Genomic DNA, 10,549 nt, shown 5'->3' on the forward strand with positions numbered 1-10,549 from the left:
CTTCTCTCATGCTTCCAGGGCAGGGAGAAAGCAACCTGGGCTGCCAGTTGTCCAGGGAGGAATCCTGGTATCACCTGTAGCTCAATTAAGTGATAATGAACAGATATACTACAGCTCAGCTTGGTGTGGTTGGGAGGAAGGAAATGAGAAGGTGATATGAGGAGCTGGGCAGGGTTTACTGCTTTCCTAATTATCTGTACTTCTCTTTCTACCTCTGGGGTTCTGAGGGTGTTCAGTGCCAGGGGCCCTTCTCTACAAAGTGTTGGAGACCTGGGGCAGCAGAGCCATCGGGCCCCATGGGGATGATTCTCCTGCTCATGGATCACAAACTGTGAGTGGGGAACTGTGGGGACTGGGGGTTTGCTGTGGGGTGCTGCTTGGCTTGGGGGTGTTTTAGGGGTGCTGCCCAGGTCCCTGTTGCTCTAGTGCTTAGCAGTGCTGCCCGTTATTCACCTAGTGTTTTCCAAGCATGTGAAGTTTTCCTTGCCTTATTTAAACTGCAGGACTCCCTGCTCAAATGTGGAAGTGAGTTTGGTATTATTTGGGTTTCTCTGGTTCTGAGTGGGGTGTGAGCCCTCCTTGCTGGCACTGCCCTGCCTGGGCTGAGGTGGGCTGCTTTGCACCACTTTTGCTGGTGCTTTGAGACCCCCTTTGCACTCTCTGGTATCTTGTAGCATGCTTAGCTCCTGTGTGGGCTCCTGCTGGCCTTTCCCCTGTGCCCGGCATAGACAGGAGCTGGTTCCTCTGCCTGTGCTAAGTGGGCTGTGGCTACAGCTTTTGTGAGTTTTGGGGCAGCTCAGCTTTGGCTTTGCCTGATGTGCAATAGGAACAACAGCAATGAACATACAAAGGGTTTTCTCCTATTGCAACTCTCTCTAACAATGTCCCACAAGAAATCCTTTAACATGAAATCGCTTCTTGCTCAGTGTTGCACAAATGTCTTTTCTGGGACTCCTGTTCTGCAGGTCCAGCTGAGCGCTAAAGCAGACGGGCATATGCTGTGCTCCTTCTGCTGAAGCAGAAATCACCCTGTTCTGGGGATGGAGGCAAGAGAAAGGGTGGAGGGTGCTGCAGGGGCTGGATGCTGACCCTGGGTGTGGTGTTGCTCCTGATCCAGCCTGGTACAGCATGGATGGGGAGGAACCCAGTGGAGAGAAAGGAAGGAGGTCCTCAGTATCCCACCACAGCTTGGACAGGGGTTGGGGAAGCAGAAAGCCAGGAGGGACCTCCTGGTTTGCCAGGTCAGCTCTTGGATAGCATTGCTGTTGATTCCTGCAGGCAGGCTGCAAGGCAAAGAGCCAATTTCACATTTCTTTCCCATCCTGGTTCTCCTTATTCAGCTGCTGGCAGCTGCCTGGGCAAACCTTGTTGCCCAGGTGGCTTCAGGTACCTCCTCTGATGTTGCCTTTTCCTGCAGGAGCTGTGGTTTTTTGGCGTTTAATCATTTTACATGGCCACAGCAGCTGGGTTGCTCCTGTCTCATGTCCCACATGCAGCAGAAGGCTCTGTCCTGGTGCCATTTGTCTTCGGTACATTCCATTTATCTCCGGTGAGAAGCTTCAGACCCAAACCATCTTAAGTGATCTACAAAAGACAGTGATAAGTACCTTCCCCCATCATTACGGCTCCATTTTATCACGGTGGTGATAGCAATAATGGCGGTTGTAACCCCCATCAAGTCCACTTAACATGGTTCATTTTCAAAAGTCACTCAATGCCTCCTGACAGTCCGGCTGGGCGGTATGAAAAGATCATTTAACCCTGATGATCTGAGGGAGCCAGTGAGTGGGAAAAGGAGCCCCAGCAGCTGGAGAGGAGCTGGTGTGGGGTGGGCAGGGGAAGACCATTGATTTTATGACAAGGGGCAAAACCACTGTCAGCGTGGAGCAGCACAGATCGGGGGGATGTTTCAATTAGCGCTGGCGGGAGAAATCCCAGGGAAGGCAGAAAAGCCTGGGCTGCCTCACCTATTATTTTTTTAACAGTGAAAAATGAACCCAAAATTAGAATCGCTATTAACAATTAGCGTAATTAAAGGCGACACGTTATAATTTCAGCAGAAAGGCGCTTTATGATGATATGGTGGCCTGAGATAATTACACCCGGCGCTTGGCTGAGGCGAATGGTAAATGGACGGTGCGGTGGCCCACCTGCCACTCATGCAGCCCTGCTATTATCCTGCCTGACACTGCTCTGGTCCTGCCTTGCTGTTAAAAGTAAAGCCATCCCCTCGTGACCTTGGAGTCGTTTAGAAATTGCTCCTAAAGTGCACTTGGTTTTAAAGGGGGTGGGGAGGGGTGGGTGGGAAATGAGTGCTCTGGTTTGCAGTGGAGGTGCAAGGTGCCCCATGGGCAGTCGCTGCCATCCAGGCTGTCAATGGCTGAGTCTGCAATAGCGGAGGAGACCCCACAGTAGAGATTATCCTCTCATGTGCCTCACCTGCCTGTATCAAACCCTCTGACTCTTGCCGCCATGTTCAATGCAAACTTCTCAATGAAGGCATTCAACCCGCTCACCAATGGCGTATCGCAGCCCCCAGCATCCCTCCGTGCATGTGCTGTTCCTCCTCAAACTGAAAGGACTGAGTCTGGGGGGGCCAAGCCCTGGGTTATGAGCTGCCTCCCCTGGGGCTCCCACCGCCCCCACAGCAGACAGCTCGGGGACTGCAGCCTCGCAGCTGTCACCTGTGATGGGTAAGTGCCTACTGATGCTTTGAAAGCAAAGTTGCTCAAATTTGGCAAACGAGCAGCGCACGCTCTCGCTTTCAGGTTAGCTTATCTGAATAATTACATGAGCGAAGCTATCCCAGAGTGTCTTGGAATACGCAGAAATATATTCCATCTGTGTATGCCACAGCATCAAAGTCAGAGAGCTCTCTGAAAGGAAGATGGTCTCGCTAATATGTGAATTTGGGGTGGGGGGTGGTGGAAGAAACACTGACAATCAGAATCATACGCTGCCAAAATTACCTATTTATGTTTAGGTCCAAAAGCTTGAATTTTAAGTGCTTTTTTTATGGATTTGAGATAATTTTGGATTATAGTTTACATAAGACAATGCAAACCTTGAAAGCATTCAGCTGGAAGCAGAGCTGTCAATTCTGTGGCAAAGCAGCACTTTGATCACTGGGAGAGGAGATTTTTTGAGTTTTTCCTTGACTGAGGATCTAGAACTTGCTGGGGAGGTTTCCTCTGCAGTTGGAGCAAAGTCAGGAGAGTGGCTTTTTGTACCCCCTGCCCCTCCGGTGACCTTCCCTGGTTCGCAGGAGGATAAGTACAGTAGCTCTCAGGCCCCTGAGTGCAGGAAGCATTGTTGCCTGCAGTGCTGCTCTATCCCAGGGTGGTGAGAGTGGGACTGTGCTGGGGCTGGAGCAGTTTGCTCCTGGTGGAAGGCAGTTACTGGCAATTTACAGTGTGTTTGAGGAAGTCCCTCGGAAGAGGGTTTAAGAGTCATTGAGTCAACATGAAATGATATATCAGTTAATGAAGTTTAATAGCACTGAATAAGAACTGCACTGCGGCTCTGGGATCCTCTTGCAAATGCAGTTACGGTCTAAAAAAGAGAGGCTGGAAAAGCAGTCCCTTGCTCCTGTCCATATGTTGTTCCCTCCGTGCTTTGAAACTCAGATGCCTTTAATCGCAAGCCAGTCCCACAGAGGTGATAACGGGAGCTGGCTGGCATCTCTTCTGCTCCTGCAGCATCAGCAGGAAGATGAGTCCTGGGCATTTCAGAAGAGTGAGTCAGGCCTTTCCCAAATTAGCTCCAAAACCAGGTTTTCAACAGTAAGGCCTAGGGTGGAAGTCTGCTCTCCACTCTTTAATTCCTGTGAAGGTCTTTGAGATTTGCAGGAAAGGAACTTCTCTAAAATCAAGTTTTTCCCCAAATGTGCACTCAGGAATGAAGATTTTTGGCATCCCAGATAGAGATTTCTTATGAAAACCAGGGTATTGTGTGAAAATCTAAAGAGGTTTTGGGACATCTGCAAAGCTAGGGGTTGGGTGACTGGAAGGGGAGGAAAATGAGAGAGAAGACTGAAACTGCAGAAGTGTTCCCAGGATGGCAGATCCTTTTTCTACACCACATAGCCCTGCCCTGTGCCATCACACACAACTGCTGACTGCTATGACACAGAAGGGATGGGGCTGGTGGCACCCCCTGGAATGGGAGGGTAGAGATGAGCCCTGCACACAGGCTCCTATTTTCCTATCCTTTTCTAATTAAAAAAATGATATTGGCAAAATGGGGCATGCTGGACTGCAGAGCTATGCAGGAGGGAGTGTGTGCTTCCCTTCCGCTCCTGCAGCCCACCTGGGGTGAGTGGGCCAGATCCTGCTGTGAGAGCAGCTGGGCGGTGGTGCAGGGAATAGCTCATGGTCTGTGCTGGGGTGTGTAAGGAGTTGCTGTCTGTTGACAGGCTGTATCAAACCCGTGTTGCTCCCGCTGGTACAGCAAAGAGGATGCTCAGGGGAGCTGCAAAGGCAGGAGCTGCCCAAGTTGCCCTGCAGCCATGGGGCAGGGGGTGATTTAGGGGCTGAGATGCCTTTTTTGGGGGCCCATAATTCAGCACATCTAAACTAGACCTCTGAGGATGTCTCTCTGGCTTGTTATGCTAAGCACCTCAGCACATGCTTGCGCAATCATCCTTCTGCCCAGGATGGGGTGTAGTGATGCAGGACTTTGCTGGGTCCCATAAGGTGCTTGGGACAGAGCAGGGAGCAGAGCAGATCTTCCAGGTGATGCTCAAATAGTGACTCAGCCTGCTTTTTCAGAGGTGCACATGTTGGTGGGAATTGCTGGGTAGGTCATGGCTCTCCTGGAAGCACCAGGTATCCTTCGAGCACCTCTGGCTGTGGAGAGGAGGAAGATATCACATTCCCCCTCCAGCTGCTCCATCACATCCAGCTTCTCTGAGGGAAGAGTCCCACTGTCCGTGCTCACATCCTGCTCTGCCGGGATGCTGCTTACTGCGACAGGGACACAAGTGTCAAGCTCCTGACTTTGGAAAAATCTTGATTCAGTTTTCTCTGGAGCACTCGGCGACAACATGTTTAACGAGCGCTGTGTCCCTGCCAAGCTTTGTGGTGCCACTCTACCAGCAGCCGCCTGGCTCAAGAAAACGCTGCAAGAATTTGTCTGTCCTGAGGAGGGCATTGCCTCTCCCAGACTGGCCTTGGCTCTGGGAGGACTGGACTGTTCTTGCAAGAAATGCAACCAAAAATACCACTGTTGGGCTGGTCTGGTGAGGTGGGGAGTGGGGGAAGCAATGACAAGTGTTTCAGGTTGCTCTGGTTTGAAAGCGTCTGGGACTGGAGTGCATGCAGGTGCAGGGGGCTCTTTCCAAAGTCCGTAGCTTGTCCCTGGCATCCCTTTTTCCACTCAGGGCTCCTGTGAGGTCCCGCGAAGGGAAAAGTAGCCCTGGCTCGTCACATCTTACCACTGCTATTCAGTGCTGGGGAGGTTGGCTGTGATGGTGACAGAGCGAGTCCCCACACGCTGTGTCCCTGCTTGGCAAACTCTGACTAAGCAGGTGTTTGCAGGGCATGGGGGCTTGCAGGAGGTGGCCAGACCCCTGGGGAGGGCAGTAATGGGAGTCTCCCACAGCTGCTGTCCTTGGGGTGTGGGTGGGAGCAGTACGTACTCCAGCACCTCTCTGTGCCAGGGTCTGCAATGTCCCCTGGCCATCCGCTCATCACCAGGACAAGAGCCACCTCCAAACTCACATGGCCACCACCTTTATGACCCTCTGTCTCATGCAATACACTCAGCCTCCCCATGAACACTGGCAGCAACTGAGAGGTGCTGCAGAAACTGGGAGTCAGAGTCAGTGCCTTGCACCCGCCTTGTTTCCCAGCCCACTGTGGGAGGTGGGCAGTGGGCTCCCCAGTGTGGGCACCTCCAGGGGTAGTGCCAACACCTGCAGTAGGTGTCCCTGCTGCAAACTGGCACCAGTCTGGAGGGCAGGGTGGAAAACCCAGCAGGCTGAGAGCCCCTGGATGTGTTTTGCTGGTGCTGCGCAGGGTGGGAGGAGAGTGTGCTGGAGACAAGGGAAGCTGTAGTGCATCCAACACCCTGCCAGTTTCAGGTGCATGCATGTATTGGAGGGGGAACATACCCCTTGGCACTCTCAAAGGTCACATATTTAGAATAAATTATGCCTGGCCCTTTCCCCCTCTCTTCCCTTCCCTCTCTCCTTCCCCAGTGCCAGTTCCCAGTAACCCAGGTCCAATAATACGGCTGTAATAAAATGTGACTGCTGGGGCTATTTTTACGGAGCTGGCACTCATTTGCATGCCGGCTCTGTGTGGGGCCCCAGGCAATCTTTTTTTCCCTCTCCCTTCCCCCTCCTCTTCCCCCCCACTTCCCCCACCCCGCTGGCATCCCTCTGATCAGAAGTGACAACAGAAACACAGCTGTATTTCCCGGAGATTTACCGAGTTAGACGATGAAAGCTCGGAGGAACAGTAACAATAGGAAGAGGGACGTGAAGGAAAGCGGCAGGGGAAAGTTCCTAAACTGATCGTTTTCAAATGTCATCTCTGCTCTCAGGGGCTCTGGCGGCTCTGGGAGTGAGCCCATGGCTTACAGAAATGCTGGGAGGCAGTCGAGGCAGAGGCGTGCGGATGGAATAGGCCAGCTTGGTCCTACCCACCCCCTGGGGCTGGAGAACCTTTGCTCCTGCTGGGTGGCTCCATGGGGTTTTGTCCCTGAGTCCGTGCTGGTGCTGCTACCCACCTCCTTGGGGGGCCGCTGGGTGTCTCTGGGGGTGTTGACTCTCATCCTTTGGGTTCTGCCTCTCTCTGCAACCTTTGAGCAGCCCAGGAGCAGCTCCTTGCTTGGGAGCTCTGGCCTCCCTCACCCTTCTCGGCTCTGGGGTATCCCTGGGCACTGGAAGGAGGAGAGTGGTGGGTGGGAACTGGGTTGGGACATGACAGGAACAGAGGCTATAGGAGTGACAGTGGCCAAATTTTTCTGATAAATTTTTGTTGTGATCACTTCCCTTCTAGCCTAAACAACACCTTGCTAAAAGTAGGCTTGGGAAACAAGTGCTACTTTCCTGGTACACAAGGCATCTTGGAGCAGAGCTTCAAGCTCCACGTTTAAAGGTGCCAAGAGGTTCCCTGAGCTGCTGTTGCCACCAGGCTGCAGTGGATCAGATGGGGGGAGGTGGTATCGGGTGTCCCTGATGGGGATTTTGGCCAGGAGCCAGCTGAGGTGGCCAGGCACTGCACCAAGCCCCTCCAGTGCATGGGGCACCAGATAGCCAATGCTGGGGAGCATGGAGGTATGATTGAGATGCCCTTTCCTCCTACCCCACCAGCTGCCTGTGGGCACCAAACACCTTCATGCCAGTTATTTTATCAAGTAGCTCCGCTGGTGATGGGGACAAGTGGGACCCTCCCAGCTGGGGCCTGTAATGCAGGGTGTTTGGTCTGTCCTCGCCCCCCCGCTCCCTCTCTCTCTTTCTCTGTTTCTCTCCTCAGCGCCACTGTCAAGCAACTTGATCACCTGCCAGCCTGTATTGATTTTTGCTTCCCAATCTCCAAGCTGGATGGAAGGAAAAGATTAAAAACAGTTTGTCAGTTTGAAGTTGAATAAGAATTCAGCACAAGGGACATCTCAGAGGCTTGAGGGGGGTGGGGGGCAGAATGGGTCATGGCCAAAGACGATGTCAGGGGGAGTGTAACCCTTTTCCACCCTCTGCTCTGGTGATGCCCCCATGGTGGGATGATCCAACACACCTAATGTAATTCTGTGACCTCCCAGCTGCTGGTGAAGGTCTGCCTTCATTCCTTGCCCTCTGGGTCTGAGCATCCCACGTGTGTTGCTTTGGGGGTCCTGGTGTCCTGGCACCCCCACCATAGCATCTTGACCACCTCTCACTCCTCGTCTCCCTGCCGGTCCATCAGCAAAGCCCAGCCCCAGCGCTTCCATCCCCACGTGTCCCTGCTGCCGGTGCCATTAGTATTCATGTGGTGGGTCTCCTGCTGTCCTTGTCAAGACTGAGTGGGCAGACTAAGGAAATTTGCCCTTCAAAAAATGAGAATCATTTGAGTCAGGGAAGCTCTTCCCTCGTGCGTGTGGTTTCCTTGCCAGCCTGAGGGATGACGAATGGTTCACAGCCATTCCTGTGCAGAAAAAAAGGGCTGTTTGGCTGAGATTTGGCAGGTTGTGCTGGGTACTAGCAAGGGTTGCATGCAGGCTGGGACTAGAGCTGCACACCATTGGGCTGCATTGGATTTGGGCTGTGTGAAGGGGACGGTGTGTGCTTGCCCAGGGTACGATGCTCCACTGAGCAATGGAGGATGATAGGAGGCAAGAGGAAGCCACACAGGTTGGTTCCTGCACACCCTGGGGTGTTGGCACAGCTGGGCTCAGGGCTGCACTGCTTGCCAAAATCCCCCAGCACAGCCACTGAGCCCTCGGGGTGGGACAGAGGGATGGTGGTCAAGGCCAGAGGCACAGTCCTTGCTGATGTCCAGGCAGTCATGGGCCTGCACTTTTGCCATGGGTGAGAGTTTCTCGTTCCCCCATTGCTTTTCCCCCACTGCCTCCCTGTTCCTGTAAGGGAAGATGTGAACTGCAGGCTCAGGACTCCCCTTCCTTGCTGTTACCATCTCTGGGCGTATCCAGTAAGGATCTGCTCAGATATATTTGCCTACATAAAAAAAGTAGGGTGGATTTACTTCCATTTATACCTGCAGGTGTATTTCCTTGTTTAAATAATAGATGGTTATGTCCTCAGCCAGGGTAAGTTGGCAGAGTTCCTCCAAGGTCAGCAGAGCTGTGCTGGTTGACATCCAGAGGAAAGGACCTGGTCCTTCCAAGAAACAGCAGTGCAGTAGCTACATACAGTGAGGACAGAAAGGAAGGTGTCCCTGTTCACGGACAGTCTGGGAAGTCTGGATTCGCTCCTGCCTCTGTCCTGGGAGAAATGGGACAAATTGTCTCAGCCACAGGTGGGATCTGCACCTGCCAATGGAGGACCACCACTTCTTAGTCAATGGGGAGAGACTGGCACCTCCTGAGGGCTCTTCCACCTGCCTTAGGTGGTGTGGGAGATGGGTCAGCTGCTGGCAGCACCACTTGGTCTTTTGATGCTCTGTTTTCCTCTCTGGCTAAATCAAGGGGGTCTTTGGGAAGCACAGGACAGTGGTGCTGAGGACAAGCTCTCCCCTGTTCCCATCTTTTCCCTTCAACCTCTGGATGTGGCATCCACCTCTTTCCCAAGGCGATAGATACCTGATCTTCTTTCCTCCCATACCTTCATCAAACTGACAGCTCCTCTGAGCAATGCCCAGTGGAGGAGTAAGGCTGAGCACAGCCAGAGGAGTGCTGCTTGATCTGTAGGACATGATGTTTTCTGTTAACATCTCAAGCCTTTTGGAGGGAGGTGATTATTCTCATTCCTTGCTAAACAAACAAGGTGAGAGGTGCCAGCTGAGGCTGGTGAATGGGCAGATTTGACTGCAGACTCCCAGGGCACAATGGCTCCAAAGCTCTCGTTCCCTCTGCACACCAATGCCCAGCCATGTGCAGGAGGGCTGCCCCAGCTGCAGTGCTGTCCCTGCTGTGTGGCTCTGAGCTGATATTCCCCATGTCAGCAACACACAGGGCTAGGGGAAACCTGCGCTGTCTCTGCAGCTGCTGCAATGCCAGAGGAGCTGATTTACCTTCTGAGACCCAAACCTCTGCCTTGCCCAGTCCCACATTTCCCAGCAAGGGGGATGGCATGTGGGAGCTGCTGCAGGTTTGCTCTCCAGGAGTGTCCATCGAAGCTGCCTGTGTGGATGTTGGGGCCCCAGGTGAGTGCATCAACTAAGGTGCACCGACATGTCAAAGGATCCCTCGGCCAGGGGAGCTGTGGGGCATTGTTAGACAGCTAACAGTGCTTGTGCCTGGGAAGAGGTGGGTGGACTTGCTGCTGGCCTCGGCCACCCGCTGCCCCTCTGTGTGCAAAGCAGGGTGCCGGGGTGGGCTGGCTGTTGGCCAGGAATGGCTGTGTGACACTGGCTGGGGTTGGGCTGAGCTGGGGAAGTGGGGCAGCGCGGTTCTCTGCTGCTTGGTCGCATGCATGAATCTGTGCTGCAGCCCTGGCACTGGGGGGAGGAAGGTACCATGATGCAGCATTGCATTGGGGAAATCAGCTCACCCTCCCCATGCTGCTTGTAACTGGTGGGTAAACGGCGGACCCCAAAAAGCCAGGACTGGCCTTGGTGGATGGAGCCCATGCCTCCCCTTCTCCCCAGGGTGAGAGCAAGGTGCTCTCGGGGAGTGGCGGGCAGGAGATGCCAGAACAAGTGAAGCATGAGAGGCTCACAGGGAAAGGTCATGAAGAGTTTTAAGTAGAAATGTCACTGTTGTTCTGTCAAAAGGATAACCGAGCCAATGCGCATGTGGCAAAGTGGCTGCTGCTGCAGTGGAGAGGGCAGGCTCACTGAGCTGCAGCTCACTGGTCCCCCTTTGCCCAGCCCTGCAGAAGGGGCTTGGTCAGGGTCAGTCCCCTCCAGCCATCACCTCCCCAGCCTTTCCATGCTCTCTTCCCAGCATG

Source organism: Phalacrocorax carbo, chromosome 6 (genome assembly GCF_963921805.1).
Source record: "Phalacrocorax carbo chromosome 6, bPhaCar2.1, whole genome shotgun sequence".
Lineage (NCBI taxonomy): Eukaryota > Metazoa > Chordata > Aves > Suliformes > Phalacrocoracidae > Phalacrocorax > Phalacrocorax carbo.